Genomic DNA, 17,176 nt, shown 5'->3' on the forward strand with positions numbered 1-17,176 from the left:
GATACACCTGCACACACTGACTACTGCCTCACCTTTTCTCTCTGATTGCCCTTTCCCCCACCTAGGACTACCACCCTGCCTCTTTGTCCCTACAGCACCTCACCTCCAGGAAGGTGGTTGTGAGACTTTTTGTCTCCTGGCTTGCTGCCGTGGGAGTGAAATTCCTCTCCTGCAAGCTTTGATATCCCAGTGTTTGGCTTCTTGCACCTCTGGTTCAGTAAAATGACCTCTTGTTCACAGTGTGAAACTCCCCACAGTTGGAGTATTCGTACCAGGGAAATTGGCAAACACAACAAGGGGGGGGTTGGGTTTTTTTTTTTAAAGTAGGTGTCTAGCTAGACTTACAGTAATGGAAACTATGTTATAATAGTGAGGACTACACGTGGGGTACTAAATGTTTATTCCATCCAGCAAAGTCACTGAGAAAAATCAAGTTGCAACTCATTTCTTTTTATTGTCTCCACAGTAGCTATAATAAAAAGACATTTAATCAAAGAAGACATACACCTGGCAAATGAACACAGGAATGTTCAACATCCTGAATCACTAGGGAAATGCATCAGACCACAGTGAGGCATGTATCCACACTTTTAAAACAGGTAATATTCAAAACACTAACCATACCAACCCACTACTGGTGAGGAACACAGGAGATGGGAGGTTCCCATACTGTTAGAATGCAAAAGGGATACAACCCTATTCATTCATTTTGAAATATGAAACCAGGGGCTTCCGTGGTCCAGGGGTAAGACTTCTCTGTACTTCCACTGCAGGGGCCACAGGTTCGATCCGTGGTTGGGGTAGATGCACCATGGTGTGTGATGTGGCCAAAAAAAAAAAAAAATTAGAATATGAAACATAAAGACCCCGTGACAGTAAGTCAGAAAGTACAGCATATATAGCTCCTGAAAAGCTTCCTACAAACCTCGTACTCACAGGCAGTCTGCACACTAGGGCTGTTCAGATGTATGGCATTCAACTTCCATTGATGAGTTGCTCACAGAGCCTATTCAGTATGATGTATTAACTAAGGAGACAGCTCATTTGGCTTCTCTCCTCATCTCATTTGAAGGCCTTTCTCCAGTAGGAACTCTGGTGACAGATGAGGTTATAGACCTTTGGCTGAAAGCTTTCTTACATTTGCTGCACTCATATGGTCTTTTTCTGTGGTGTGACCTGTTTGTTTGGTGTTCAGTAAGCTGGGTGCTTTGGCTGAAGAACTCTCCATATTTAGTGCATGCATGTGTTTTTTTTCTCCAGTGTGACTGTCTGTCTTCATAAGGCCTCTCTCCTGTGCGGACTCTCACGCTTTGCAAGCCTATACATCCAGAGGTAGACTTTCCTACATTCATGGCACTTATAGAGATGTTGACCATTGTGAAACACTGCTGTGCAGCCACCATCCTTTTGTGGAGTGACCTGGTGCTGGAGAAGGCTAGAGCTACCAGGGAAATCCTTCCCAGCCTCCTGGCATGTGAAAGAGTTCTTGGATGCATGGACTATGTGGCTCCTCATAAAGGCCTTACCCATGTCTCTTCTAAAGAGTTTCCCTCCACTGTGCTGGTGAAATTTCACACCTGACACACACAGTTTCTGGCCAGGAATTGTTCCCAAGTCTTCAGCTACACACAAACTACTGTCTAAGGCCAGGCAGCACCTATCCCAGGGATAGGACTTCAGGGTGGACAGGTCTGCCTCTGAAGTATTTATTCGTGGCACTTCTACAGAAACATTCTGCTCAGAAGTTATCTCCTTGTGCTCTGCTCTGTGCCAAAAACATGAAAGCAGAGAAATGACACAATGATGGGGGGAGTGCACACAGAAATGTGGTACACAGTCGCTGGCTTTGGCAGCAAAACACTGTGGGGCACAGGACATGATCCTGATATAATTTGAACCCCTGATGCCAAATCAATGGAGCCAAGCCCACTTTGAGCCCCTCATGCTAGGGCTTGGAGTCATGTCCACTCTGTCATGTACCCAGGGTTCACCTCCCAGCTCCAGATGGACAACACGGGACCTAGAAAATGCAAGTCCTAAGGGAAAAACAGGACAGGTGAGCAGTCAGTACTAGCCCAGGAAAACAACCAATCCCCAAAAAAACCTCAGGAAAGAAAAACAGTATCACAAAATGAACCAGTGACCATGCTGGATCCCAACAATTGCTGGTACAGTCAGGGCCCAGGAAATATCAGCTGGAAGGGGGCAGAACCTGGAGCACAGAGGTGTATCGGTCTACAGAGTCAATTTAGCAGGGAGTGGCTGAGACTAATGGAACCCACTGAACTAATTCCAAGTCTTATGTCCCAGAAAAACTTCAGAGCTGCTGGTATTGGGGATACTTCTAAAAGGAAGTCATATACACACTCACTCAGCCTTGGCACCAATAACACAGATGAGAGGGAAGCAGTAATAGAGATGTACCCACTGTCTAGCTGTGAAAAAACAGACTTGCCTTTGGAAAAAAGGGGAAAGGCAGAGACCTGCCCAGGATGCTGATAGGTGGGAGGGCCTTACCCAATGACACAACAAGTACAGAGGTCTCCAGGATCACATCAGAGGACAGGAATCTCTGCACCTCATTAAGAAGCTTCCATTCCTTCCACGTCCTCAAAGGTCACAGGGCCCTGTGAATGATGGGACAGATTTGTACATAAGCAGCCTCTCTCCCCAGGACCCCATAAGTACTTCTAACCCCAGCCCATACTCACTCTGGGTTCATCATCCACCCCAGCTCCGTGACATAGGGCAGTGGGGTCCAATAACTCTTCATGCTTCCCTGATCAGTACGTACAACCCTGAGCAACAACAGGCAGGTGGACAGATAGATACCATCTAATGTGTGAGCCTGCTATGCAGGGCCCTTTCCCTTTCCTCCAAGACAAGAGCCTGAGTGTACCCACTATCATGTCTCCCAGACACAAGCAAACTTAGCCCCATCCTTCTCTCTTATACTCCTAGTACTAGGGCCTGGGGCAATTACTTCATACACCTTCCCCACATGCATATCACTCACTGGACCTCCTCATACATTACATGTCTGCCATCATTCTCAGAACAGAAACCTTGTGCTACCATTCTAACTCTGGCCCCCTTGCTCTCTGTCCTTACCAGTTGTTAACAAAGACCTACAAGTCCTAGAGCACTCCCATCTCAATCACATCCTCAAGCAATTTGTATGTATTAGCCCCATTACTAAGACAACCTTTCATGTCTCAGTCCACACTGGCTGCCAAAACTGGGAATCTGTCCATAAAACCTCGGTTCTACAGACACCAAGTCCACGAAGACACCTGACACCAGTGCAGGGGCCATAAGTAATTCTGCTGAATGTGAAACATTAATGAGTGAACCATTTAATATTTCAGGCAAAGACAAATACTCAAGAGAAAAATAAAGCATGTAAAAGAGACCAGAAAATGTTATAGAGTTGTGCCATAAGGTCATGTGGATACCTTGAGAAAAGGCTGTCCAGAAGTGGGACAAAAAAGTGCAAAGCCTCTCTATCAGAGTCATGCAGCATCCATGAGGCTAGTGTGACTAGAGCCCAGTGAGCCAGAAGAATAGGGATTGTGTTGGGGAGGAAATGGTTCTTCTTCCTTTTCAAATTTTACTTTGGTTATATTAAAAATTATTTTTAAAAAAATCTCCACCTTACATAATCCATAGATTAAATTCTGATTTGGAATTATGCTAACATTATATAATAGGAGTCAAGAATATGTACTTTTTATATTTATCCACCATTCTTTGATATATCCATTTTTTTCTTTCCATACCTGTTCAGAGAGGCTATCTGTAATTTCCTACTAGCTTCTCCAGGGGTAGAGATCATGAACCACAATTTACTGAATTCACATTGAAAATGACTCTGAAAAAGGGGTTTCTTGCCAGAATCAGAGTAAAAGTGCTTGGCCTCCAGCAGTTGGGGATAACTGGGCATCATTGCTGACTCTTTAAACTTAAAAGAACTGCAACAAGCTATAGGACTTGATCTCTAGTCCATCTGCATTGTAGAAACACAGAAATACCTTCTTGAGTTCTTAACATCTTGCTAGGGATTCACAAAGCATTATAACTTTTTACACTTACAATGATTCATTTTATCACCCTTAAAACAAGTATTTTAACAAGATATCTTAATCATTTATGATTTTCCACTAAAATAAATATTATTCGGGAACTTCCCTGGTGGTCCAGTGGTTAAAAATCTGCCTTCCAATGCAGGGGATGCAGGTTTGATCCCTGGTCAGGGAACTAAGATCCCACATACCGTGGTGGGGCAACTGAGCCCGTGTGCTTCAACGAAAGATCCTGTGTGCTGCAACTAAGACCTGACACAGCCAAAAATAAATAAAACAATACATAAGCATTATTTGAAGAGTACAATCACATAGAAGATTAGGCAATCTACCTGAAAAAGAAATCAGAGTAATGATAGTAAAGATGATTCAAAATCTCAGAAAAAGAATGGAAACAGATGGAGAAGATACAAGAAATGTTTAAAAGAAAGGTAGATTTGATGAACAATACAATAACTGAAATGAAAAATACACTAGAGGGATTCAATAGCAGAATAACTAAGGTAGAAGAACGACTAAGTGAGCTGGATGACAGAGTGGTGGAAATAACAACATTTAATGAACCAACATTTGCATTATAAGGGTCCCAGAAGAAGAGAAAGGGAAAGGGCCTGAGAAATATTTGAGGAGATTACAGCCGAAAACATCCCTAATATGGGAAAGGAAACATCACCTGAGTCCAAGAAGTGCAGAGTCCCATACAGGATAAACCCACGGAGAAACACACCAAAACACATATTAATCAAACTGATACAAATTAAACACAAAGGAAAAATATTAAAAGCAACAAGGGTGACTCCTTCTTGCGAGAGCACCAGAATCACAACTGGCTGCTGGACAATCATCGACAGGAGACACTGGACTTCACCAAGGAGGATATCCCACGTCCAAGGACAGAGGAGAAGCCACAGTGAAACGGTAGGAGGGGTGCAATCAGAGTAAAATCAAACCCCATAACTGCTGGGTGGGTGACTCACAGACTGGTGAACACTTATACCACAGAAGTCCACCCACTGGAGTGAAGGTTCTGAGCCCCCACATCAGGCTTCCCAAACTGGGGGTCCGGCAACGAGAGGAGGAATTGATTGCAGGACTTCGACAGGACTGGGGAAAACAGAGACCCCACTCTTGGAGGGCGCACATGGAATAGTGTGCACATCGGGACCCGGGGGAAGGAGCAGTGACCCTGGGGGAGACTGAACCAGACCTACCTGCTAGTGTTGGAGGGTCTCCTGCAGAGGCGGGGGCTGGCTCTGTTTCACCGTGGGGACAAGGACACTGGCAGCGGAGGTTCTGGGAAGTACTCCTTGGCATGAGCCCTCCCAGAGTCTGCCATTAGCCCCACCAAAGAGCCCAGGTAGGCTCCAGTGTTGGGTTGCCTCAGGCAAAACAACCAACAGGGAGGGAACCCAGCCCCACCCATCAACAGTTAAGTGGATTAAAGTTTTATGGAGCCCTGACCGCCACAGCAACAGTCAGCTCTACCCACCACTAGAACCTCCCATTCAAGCCTCTTAGATAGCCTCAACCACCAGAGGGCAGACAACAGAAGCAAGAAAAACTACAATCCTGCAGCCTGTGGAACAAAAATCACATTTACAGAAAGATAGACAAGATGAAAAGGCAGAGGGCTATATATACCAGTTGAAGGAACAAGAAAAAACCCCAGAAAAACAACTAAATGAAGTGGAGATAGGCAACCTTCCAGAAAAAGAATTCAGAATAATGATAGTGAAGATGATCCAGGACCTCGGAATAAGAATGGAGGCAAAGGTCGAGAAGATGCAAGAAATGATTAACAAAGACCTAGAAGAATTAAAGAACAAACAAACAGAGATGACCAATACAATAACTGAAATGAAAACTACACTAGAAGGAATCAATAGCAGAATAACTGAGGCAGAAGAACGGATAAGTGACTTGGAAGACAGAATGGTGGAATTCACTGCTGTGGAACAGACTAAAGAAAAAAGAATGAAAAGAAATGAAGACAGCCTAAGAGACCTCTGGGACAACATTAAACGCAACAACATTCGCATTATAGGGGTCCCAGAAGGAGAAGAGAGAGAGAAAGGACCCGAGAAAATATTTGAAGAGATTATAGTCAAAAACTTCCCTAACATGGGAAAGGAATAGCCACGCAAGTCCAGGAAGCACAGAGAGTGCCATACAGGATAAACCCAAGGAGAAACACGCTGAGACACATAGTAATCAAAGTGGCAAAAATTAAAGACAAAGAAAAATTATTGAAAGCAGCAAGGGAAAAACAACAAATAACATACAAAGGAACTCCCATAAGGTTAACAGCTGACTTCTCAGCAGAAACTCTACAAGCCAGAAGGGAGTGGCATGATATACTTAAAGTGATGAAAGGGAAGAACTTACAACCAAGATTACTCTACCCAGCAAGGATCTCATTTTGATTTGATGGAGAAATCAAAAGCTTTACAGACAAGCAAAAGCTAAGAGAATTCATCACCACCAAACCAGCTCTACAACAAATGCTAAAGGAACTTCTCTAAGTGGGAAACACAAGAGAAGAAAAGGACCTACAAAAACAAGCTCAAAACAATTAAGAAAATGGTCATAGGAACATACATATCGATAATTACCTTAAACGTGAATGGATTAAATGCTGCAACCAAAAGACACAGGCTTGCTGAATGGATACAAAAACAAGACCCATATATATGCTGTCTACAAGAGACCCACTTCAGACCTAGGGACACATACAGACTGAAAGAGAGGGGATGGAAAAAGATATTCCATGCAAATGGAAATCAAAAGAAAGCTGGAGTAGCTATACTCATATCAGATAAAATAGACTTTAAAATAAAGAATGTTACAAGAGACAAGGAAGGACACTACATAATGATCAAGGGATCAATCCAAGAAGAAGATATAACAATTATAAATATATATGCACCCAACATAGGAGCACCTCAATACATAAGGCAACTGCTAACAGCTATAAAAGAGGAAATTGACAGTAACGCAATAATAGTGGGGGACTTTAACACCTCGCTTACACCAATGGACAGATCATCCAAAATGAAAATAAATAAGGAAACAGAAGCTTTAAATGACACAGACCAGATAGATTTAATTGATATTTATAGGACATTCCATCCCAAAACAGCAGATTACACTTTCTTCTCAAATGCGCACGGAACATTCTCCAGGATAGATCACATCTTGGGTCACAAATCAAGCCTCAGTAAATTTAAGAAAATTGAAATCATATCAAGCATCTTTTCTGACCACAATGCTATGAGATTAGAAATCAATTACAGGGAAAAAAACGTAAAAAACACGAACACATGGAGGCTAAACAATACGTTACTAAATAACCAAGAGATCACTGAAGAAATCAAAGAGGAAATCAAAAAATACCTAGAGACAAATGACAATGAAAACACAACAATCCAAAACCTATGGGATGCAGCAAAGGCAGGTCTAAGAGGGAAGTTTATAGCTATAGAAGCCTACCTCAAGAAACAAGAAAAATCTCAAATAAACAATCTAACCTTACACCTAAAGGAACTACAGAAAGAAGAACAAACAAAACCCAAAGTTAGCAGAAGGAAAGAAATCATAAAGATCAGAGCAGAAATAAATGAAATAGAAACAAAGAAAACAATAGCAAAGATCAATAAAACTAAAAGCTGGTTCTTTGAGAAGATAAACAAAATTGATAAGCCACTAGCCAGACTCATCAAGAAAAAGAGGGAGAGGACTCAAATCAATAAAATCAGAAATGAAAAAGGAGAAGTTACAAGAGACACCACAGAAATACAAAGCATCCTAAGAGACTACTACAAGCAACTTTATGCCAATAAAATGGACAACCTGGAAGAAATGGACAAATTCTTAGAAAGGTATAACCTTCCAAGACTGAACCAGGAAGAAACAGAAAATATGAACAGACCAATCAGAAGTAATGAAATTGAAACTGTGATTAAAAATCTTCCAACAAACAAAAGTCCAGGACCAGATGGCTTCACAGGTGAATTCTATCAAACATTTAGAGAAGAGTTAACACCTATCCTTCTCAAACTCTTCCAAAAAATTGCAGAGGAAGGAACACTCCCAAACTCATTCTATGAGGCCACCATCACCCTGATACCAAAACCAGACAAAGACACTACAAAAAAAGCAAATTACAGACCAATGTCACTGATGAATATAGATGCAAAAATCCTCAACAAAATACAGGCAAACAGAATCCAACAACACATTAAAAGGATCATACACCACGATCAAGTGGGATTTATCCCAGGGATGCAAGGATTCTTCAATATACGCAAATCAATCAATGTGATACACCATATTAACAAATTGAAGAATAAAAACCATATGATCAACTCAATAGATGCAGAAAAAGCTTTTGACAAAATTCAACACCCATTTCTGATAAAAACTCTCCAGAAAGTGGGCATAGAGGGACCCTACCTCAACATAATAAAGGCCATATATGACAAACCCACAGCAAACATCATTCTCAATGGTAAAAAACTGAAAGCATTTCCTCTAAGATCAGGAACGAGACAAGGATGTCCACCCTCACCACTATTATTCAACATAGTTCTGGAAGTCCTAGCCACGGCAATCAGAGAAGAAAAAGAAATAAAAGGAATACAAATTGGAAAAGAAGAAGTAAAACTGTCACTGTTTGCAGATGACATGATACTATACATAGAGAATCCTAAAACTGCCACCAGAAAACTGCTAGAGCTAATTAATGAATATGGTAAAGTTGCAGGATACAAAATTAATGCACAGAAATCTCTTGCATTCCTATACACTAATGATGAAAAATCTGAAAGAGAAATTATGGAAACACTCCCATTTACCATTGCAACAAAAAGAATAAAATACCTAGGAATAAACCTACCTAGGGAGACAAAAGACCTGTATGCAGAAAACTATAAGACACTGATGAAAGAAATTAAAGATGATACCAACAGATGGAGAGATATATCATGTTCTTGGATTGGAAGAATCAACATTGTGAAAATGACTATACTACCCAAAGCAATCTACAGATTCAATGCAATCCCTATCAAATTACCAATGGCATTTTTTACAGAGCTAGAACAAATCATCTTAAAATTTGAATGGAGACACAAAAGACCCCGAATAGCCAAAGCAGTCTTGAGGGAAAAAAACGGAGCTGGAGGAATCAGACTCCCTGACTTTAGACTATACTACAAAGATACAGTAATCAAGACAATATGGTACTGGCACAAAAACAGAAACATAGATCAATGGAACAAGATAGAAAGCCCAGAGATTAACCCACGCACCTATGGTCAACTAATCTATGACAAAGGAGGCAAAGATATACAATGGAGAAAAGACAGTCTCTTCAATAAGTGGTGCTGGGAAAACTGGACAGCTACATGTAAAAGAATGAAATTAGAATACTCCCTAACACCATACACAAAAATAAACTCCAAATGGATTAGAGACCTAAATGTAAGACTGGACACTATAAAACTCTTAGAGGAAAACATAGGAAGAACACTCTTTGACATAAATCACAGCAAGATCTTTTTTGATCCACCTCCAAGAGTAATGGAAATAAAAACAAAAATAAACAAATGGGACCTAATGAAACTTCAAAGCTTTTGCACAGCAAAGGAAACCATAAACAAGACGAAAAGACAACCCTCAGAATGGGAGAAAATACTTGCAAACGAATCAACGGACAAAGGATTAATCTCCAAAATATATAAACAGCTCATTCAGCTCAATATTAAAGAAACAAACACCCCAATCCAAAAATGGGCAGAAGACCTAAATAGACATTTCTCCAAAGAAGACATACAGACGGCCATGAAGCACATGAAAAGATGCTCAACATCACTAATTATTAGAGAAATGCAAATCAAAACTACAATGAGGTATCACCTCACACCAGTTAGAATGGGCATCATCAGAAAATCTACAAACAACACATGCTGGAGAGGGTGTGGAGAAAAGGGAACCCTCTTGCACTGTTGGTGGGAATGTAAATTGATACAGCCACTATGGAGAACAATATGGAGGTTCCTTAAAAAGCTAAAAATAGAATTACCATATGACCCAGCAATCCCACTACTGGGCATATACCCAGAGAAAACCGTAATTCAAAAAGACACATGCACCCCAATGTTCATTGCAGCACTATTTACAATAGCCAGGTCATGGAAGCAACCTAAATGCCCATCAACAGATGAATGGATAAAGAAGATGTGGTACTCTTCTTTATATATATATATACAATGGAATATTACTCAGCCATAAAAAGGAACGAAATTGAGTCATTTTTTGAGACGTGGATGGATCTAGAGACTGTCATACAGAGTGAAGTAAGTCAGAAAGAGAAAAACAAATATCGTATATTAATGCATGTATGTGGAACCTAGAAAAATGGTACAGATGAGCCGGTTTGCAGGGCAGAAGTTGAGACACAGATGTAGAGAACAGACATATGGACACCAAGGGGGGAAAACTGTGGTGGGGTGGGGATGGTGGTGTGCTGAATTGGGCGATTGGGATTGACATGTATACACTGATGTGTATAAAATTGATGACTAATAAGAACCTGCAGTATAAAAAAACAAACAAACAACACAACTAATACTAAAAAAAAAAAAAAAAAAAGCAACAAGGGCAAAGCAACAAATAACATACAAAGGAATGATAACCATAAGGCTATCAGCTGATTTTTCAACAGAAACTCTGCAGGCCAGAGTGGCACAATATATTTATATTTAAAGTGGTGAAAGGGAAAAAACCTACAACAAACAATACTCTACCCAGCAAGGCTTTCATTCAGATTAGATGGAGAAATTAAAAGCTTTACAGACAGACAAGCAAAAGTAAAGAGAATTCAGCACCACCAGACCAACTTTGCAACAAGTGCTAAAAGAACTTCTCTCGGTGGAAAAGAAAAGGCCACAACTAGAAACAAAAAAATCACAAAAGGGAAAGCTCATCAGTAAAGGCAAACATACAGTAAAAGAAGGAAATCATCCACACACAAAATATGATATCAAAACAGCAACCATGAGGAGAGTACAAATGCAGGAAATGGGAATTGCATTTGAAATTAAGACACCAGCACCTTAAAACAATCCTGTACATATATAGACTGCTATATAAAAACCACATATATGCAGGGGACACAGGTTCGAGCCCTGGTCCGGGAAGATCACACATGCCACGGAGCAACTAAGCCTGTGTGCCACAACTACTGAGCGTGCACTCTAGAGCCCATGTGCTGCGACTACTGAAGCCCATGTGCCTAGAGCCAATGCTCTGCAATGAGAAGCCATGGAAATGAGAAGCCTGCACACTGCAATGAAGAGTAGCCCCCACTCACCGCGACTAGAGAAAGCCCCCGCACAGCAACAAACACCCAACTCAGCCAAAAAGAAAAACAAAATTAAAAAAACACATGCAGACTGCAAACCAAAAAACTACAATAGGTTCAAAAAAAGAAAAAAAAAAAATCCCAAACGCAACACTAAAGATAATCATCAAACCACAAGAGATGAAATCAAAAGGAAGGGAAGAGAGAAAACCAGACAAAAACAAATTCAAAACAATTAAGAAAATGACAAGAATTCTCTAGCAGTCCAGGGGTTAGAACTCCGTCATTTCAATGCCAAGGGCCTGGATTCCATGCCTGGTTGGGGAACTATGATCCCTCAAGCCATGGGAAGAAAAAAAAAAAAAAAAAAAGAAATTGCCTATATGAAATCCAAAGAAAGCTGGAGTAGCAATACTCATATCAGACAAAATAGACTTTAAGACTGTTACAAGAGACAAAGAAGTACTACACAATGATCAAGGGATCAATCTATAATGCAAAAACCACTAACAGCCATAAGAAGAGAAACTGACAGCAACACAATGATGGGAGGACTTTAACACCCCACTTACACCCATGGACAGATCATCCAGACAGAGAATCAATACGGAAAAACAAGCCTTAAATGACACATTAGACACAATAGCCTTAATTGATATTTAAACAGCATTGCATCCAAAAGCAACCGAATACACATTCTTTTCAAGTATACCTAGAACATTCTCCAGGATAGAACACATTCTGGGCCACAAAGAAAAGCTTGGCAAATTTAAGATAAGTGAAATCCTATCAAGCACCTTTTCCATACGAGATTAGAAATAAATTACACAACAAACTATTAAAAAAAAAAAACACCAACACATGGAGGCTAAACAACATGTTACTAAAAAACAATGGATCACTGAAAACATGAAAGAGAAAATCAAAAACTTACATAGAGACAAAGGATGATGAAAACACACTGATCCAAAACTATGGGATGTAGCAAAAGCAGTTCTAAGAGCGAAGTTTATAACAATACAATCTTTCCTCAGGAAACAAGAAAAATCTTCAATAAACAACCTAACCTTACTTACACCTAAAGCAAATAATAGCAAAGATCAATGAAACTAAAAGCTGCTTTTTTGAAAACATAAACCTTGCCAGAGTCATCAAGAACAACAGGGGAGGGCTCAAATCAATAAAAACGGACACCACAGAAATACAAAGGCTCCTAAGAGACTACTACAAGCAACTATATACAATAAAATGGACAACCTAGAAGAAATGGACAAATTCCTAGAAAGGTACAACCTACCAAGACTGAGCCAGGAAGAAAAAGAAAATACGAACAAACCACCACCAGTACTGAAATTAAAACTGATTTAGAAAAAAAATTCCAACAAAAGACCAGGACCAGATGGCCTCATAGAAGAACTCTATCAAACATTTAAAAAGAAAACACCTATAAAAAACTGCAGAAGAAGAGACACCCCCAAGCTCATTCTGTGTGGCCATCATCACCCTGATATCAACACCAAACATACCACCCACACACAAGAAAATTACAGGCCAATATCACTGATGAACATACATGCAAAAACTCCTCAACAAAATACTAGCAAACTGACTACAACACATTAAAAGGATCATACACCACGATCAAGTAGGATTTACCCAGGGATGCAAGGATTCTTCAATATATGCAAATCAATGAATGTGATACACCATATTAACAAATTAAAGAATAAAAGCCATATGATCATCTCAATAGATGCAGAAAAAGCTTTTGACAAAATTCAAAACTCATTTATGATATAAACTCTCCAGAAAGTTGGCATGGGGGAACCTACCTCAACATAATAAAGGCCATATACAACAAACCCACAGCTAACATCATTCTCAAAGGTGAAACACTGAAAGCATTTCCTCTAAGATCAGGTACAAGACAAGGATGTCCACTCCTGCCAATAGTTTCGGAAGTTCTAGCCACGGCAATCAGAGAACAAAAAGAAACAAAAGAAATGCAAATTGGAAGCAGTAAAACTATCACTGTTTGCAGATGACATGATACTACTCAGAGAAAATCTTAAAGATGCTACCAGAAAACTACTACACTCATCAGTGAATTTGGTAAAGCTGCAGAATACAAAATGAATGCACAAAAATCTCTTGCATTCCTATACACTAACAATGAAAGATCAGAAAGAGAAATTAAGGAAACAATCCCATTCACCACTGCAACGAAAAGAATAAACTACCTAGGAATAAACCTACCTAAGGGGCTTCCCTGGTGGCGCAGTGGTTAAGAATCTGCCTGCCAATGCAGGGGACATGGGTTCGAGCCTTGGTCCAGGAAGATCCCACATGCCACAGAACAGCTGAGCCCCCGTACCACAACTACTGAAGCCTGCATGCCTAGAGCCCGTGCTCCGCAACAAGAAAAAAACGCCACTGCAATGAGAAGCTTGCGCACCACCACGAAGAAGTAGCCCAGCCCCCGCTCGGCACAACTAGAGAAAGCCTGCATGGAGCAACAAAGACCTAATGCAGCCCAAGATAAATACATAAATAAATTTATTAAAATAATAATAATAAAAATAAACCTACCTAAGGAGGCTAAAGACCTGTACTCAGAAAACTGTAAGATGCTGACGAAAGCAATCAAACATGACATAAACAGATGGAGAGATAGACCATGTTCTTGGATTGGAAGAATCTCTATTGTGAAAATGACTATACTACCCAAAGCAATCTACAGATTCAGTGCAGTCCCTAGCAAATTACCAATGGCAGTTTTCACAGAACTAGAACAAATAATTTTACCATTTGTATGGAAACAGAAAAGACCTCAAATAGCCAAAGCAACCTTGAGAAAGAAAAACGGAGCTGGAAGAATCAGGCTCCCTGACTCCAGACTATACTACAAAGTTACAGTAACCAAAACAGTTTGGTACTGGCACAAAAACAGAAATACGGATCAATGGAACAGGATAGATAGAAAGTCAAGAGATAAACCCACACACCTATGGTCACCTAATCTATGACCAAGGAAGCAAGAATGTACAATGGAGAAAAGACAGTCTCTTCAATAAGTGGTGTTAGGAAAACTAGACAGTTACATGTAAAAGAGTGAAATTAGGACACTCACTAACACCATACACAAAAATAAAGTCAAAACTGATTAAAGACCTAAGTGAAGGCCAGACACTATAAAACTCTTAGAGGAAAACATAGGCAGAACACTTTTGACATAAAGTGCAGGAAGATCTTTTTTGACCCACCTCCTAGAGTAAGGAGAATAAAAACAAAAATAAACAAATGGAACCTAATTAACCTTACAAGGTTGTGCACAGCAAAGGAAACCATAAACAAGATGAAAAGACAACCCACAAAATGGGAGAAAGTATTTGCAAACAAAGCAACTGACAAGGGATTAATTTCCAAAATAATCAAAACAGTTCATGCAGATCAGTATCAAAAAAACACAAACAACCCAATCAATAAACTGGCAGAACACCTAAATAGACATTTCTCCAAAGACATTCAGATGGGCAAAAGCACATGAAAAGATGCTCAACATCACTACTATTAGAGAAATGTAAATAAAAACTACAGTGGGAACCACCTCACACCGGTCAGAATGGCCATCATCAAAAAGTCTACAAATAATAAATGCTGGAGAGGATGTGGAAAAATGGGAACCCTCCTACACTGCTGGTGGGAATGTAAATTGGTACAGCCACTATGGAGAACAGTATAGAGGTTCCTTAAAAAACTAAGTATAGAAGTACCATATAATCCAGCAATCCCACTCCTGTGCATATATCCATAGAAAACCATAATCCAAAAAGATACAAGCAGCACAATGTTTACTGCAGCACTATTTACAACAGCCAAGACATGGAAGCAACTTAAGTGTCCACCGATGGAGGAGTGGATAAAGATATGGTACATATACACACTGGATAAAAAAGCCATAAAAAAGAACAAAATAATGCCATTGGTAGCAACATGGATGGACCTAGAGACTGTCATACTGAGTGAATAAGTCAAACAGAGAAAGACAGATGATGATATCGCTAAAAAACAAAAAATAATAGAAATAAACTTATTTACAAAGCAGAAATAGAGCCACAGGTGTAGAAACAAACTTCTTGTTACTGGGGGAAAGTGGGGAGGGGGGGATAATTTGGGAGACTGGGATTGATATATACACACTACTATATATAACACAGATAACTAATTAGGACTTATTTTATAGCACAGGGAACTCTACTCAGTACTCTGTAATGACCTATATGGGAGAAGACTCTAGAAAAGAATGGATATATGTATATTTATAAGTGATTTACTTTGCTGTACACTTGAAACTAACACAACATTGTAAATCAACTATACTCCAATAAAAATTATTAAAAAAAACCCAAAACCCTCTAAGTGTGTGTATGCTGTAAAACTAAGTTTATGTAATGTATAATAAGTCTGTATCAAAATCTAACAATGGGATAGTTGAAAAATATGTATAATTTCATTCAAAGAACTAAGTTAAAATCAGTAAGAACAAAACAAAATTAAAAAGTGGAAATGTTCATTTAAGTAGAACAATTTTAACATATATGCTAGACAAATGCATGCTGTATATACACAAGAACAGATGGCAGGTATGGCTATAAATACAGAAAGTAGACCAAAAACAAAAAAAAAGAAGAAAAAAGAAACACATAAACAAAGAAGAGCCTTCAACAGGGGAACGTATAAAGACATTTTACTCATATACTCATATCTACAGAATACAGCACAAGAAAGGAAAATGAATGTGTTAGGGAACTGAAACCGCCCACCTTGGCCAGGCACAATGATAACCACTTGCCTGAGTTGTCTCACAACAGGAAGTTCCGATAGAGAGGTGCTGCCTCTGAAAGCTAACTGGGAGAATGTGGGAGGGTCCGAAAGGAGGAGGGAAGAGATGATATGTCCTGCCTACCTCCCAGAATCCCCCTCATGCTGGAATCCATCTTGGCTGAGAGGTGAGTGCACCACCAGAAAGGACCCTGAGTCAGAACAACTGGCCAGAGACAACCCGGAAACTAACCCTGTTACCATAAAAGCGAGATTGCGAGCATCATGGCAGAGCAGTTCTCCTGGGTTCCCTACTGTGTTGCTCTTCGCCCAGGCACCTCTTTCCAATAAAGTCTCTTGCTTTGTCAGCATGTGTGTCTCCTTGGACAATTAATTTACGAGTGTTACACAAGTGCCCACTCTCAGGCCCTGCAAGGGGTCTCCCTGAAACCATGCAACTCAGATTGGGACTTTACTTGAGATCACACACCTGGTCTCAGGACTTAATGAACCTCAGGTTCTTGAAGTCTCCTCACAGAAAGAATTCAGTGAGAGACAACGTGATAGGTAAGAAGTGGATTTATTTAGCGAGGAACACACTCCATAGACAGAGTGTGGGCCATCTCAGAAGGCGAGAGGCCTCAAAATATGACGTGGTTACTTTTTATGTCCTACGTAATTTCACAGGCTGAGTGGGAGGATTATTCCAACTACTTCCCGGGAAGGGGCAGGTATTTCCAGGAATTGGGCCACCACCCACTTTTTGGCCTTTTAGGTTAGCCTTAGAACCTGTCAGGGCGCAGGTGGGTGTGTTATTTACATGCTCATGTATTACAATGGGAGTATAATGAGCCTCAAAATCCACTGGAAATCAAATCTTCCGCCATCTTGGACCTAATTGGTTCAAACCTGT

At 40.1% G+C, this 17,176-nt stretch overlaps 1 protein-coding gene across 14 annotated transcripts in view; it reads right to left on the reverse strand.

Annotated features, from left to right (window-relative positions):
• Positions 1 to 429: 429 nt before the first annotated feature.
• Positions 430 to 17,176, reverse strand: part of LOC309617254 (zinc finger protein 671-like) — a 67,627-nt gene continuing 50,880 nt past the window's right edge. For 13 of the 14 annotated variants that reach the window (XM_082369240.1, XM_082369246.1, XM_082369245.1 and 10 more), the window contains 2 exons: positions 2,518 to 2,627; positions 430 to 767 (listed from right to left, as the gene is read on the reverse strand). The gene's annotated coding sequence lies outside the window, so the exon portion shown is untranslated. Of the gene's footprint in view, positions 1,766 to 2,517; positions 2,628 to 17,176 lie in introns of all 14 variants that reach the window. The other variant, XM_082369244.1, reaches the window with a different exon arrangement.

Source organism: Balaenoptera borealis (genome assembly GCF_965194805.1).
Source record: "Balaenoptera borealis genome assembly, chromosome: 19".
NCBI classification, from domain to species: Eukaryota; Metazoa; Chordata; class Mammalia; order Artiodactyla; family Balaenopteridae; genus Balaenoptera; species Balaenoptera borealis.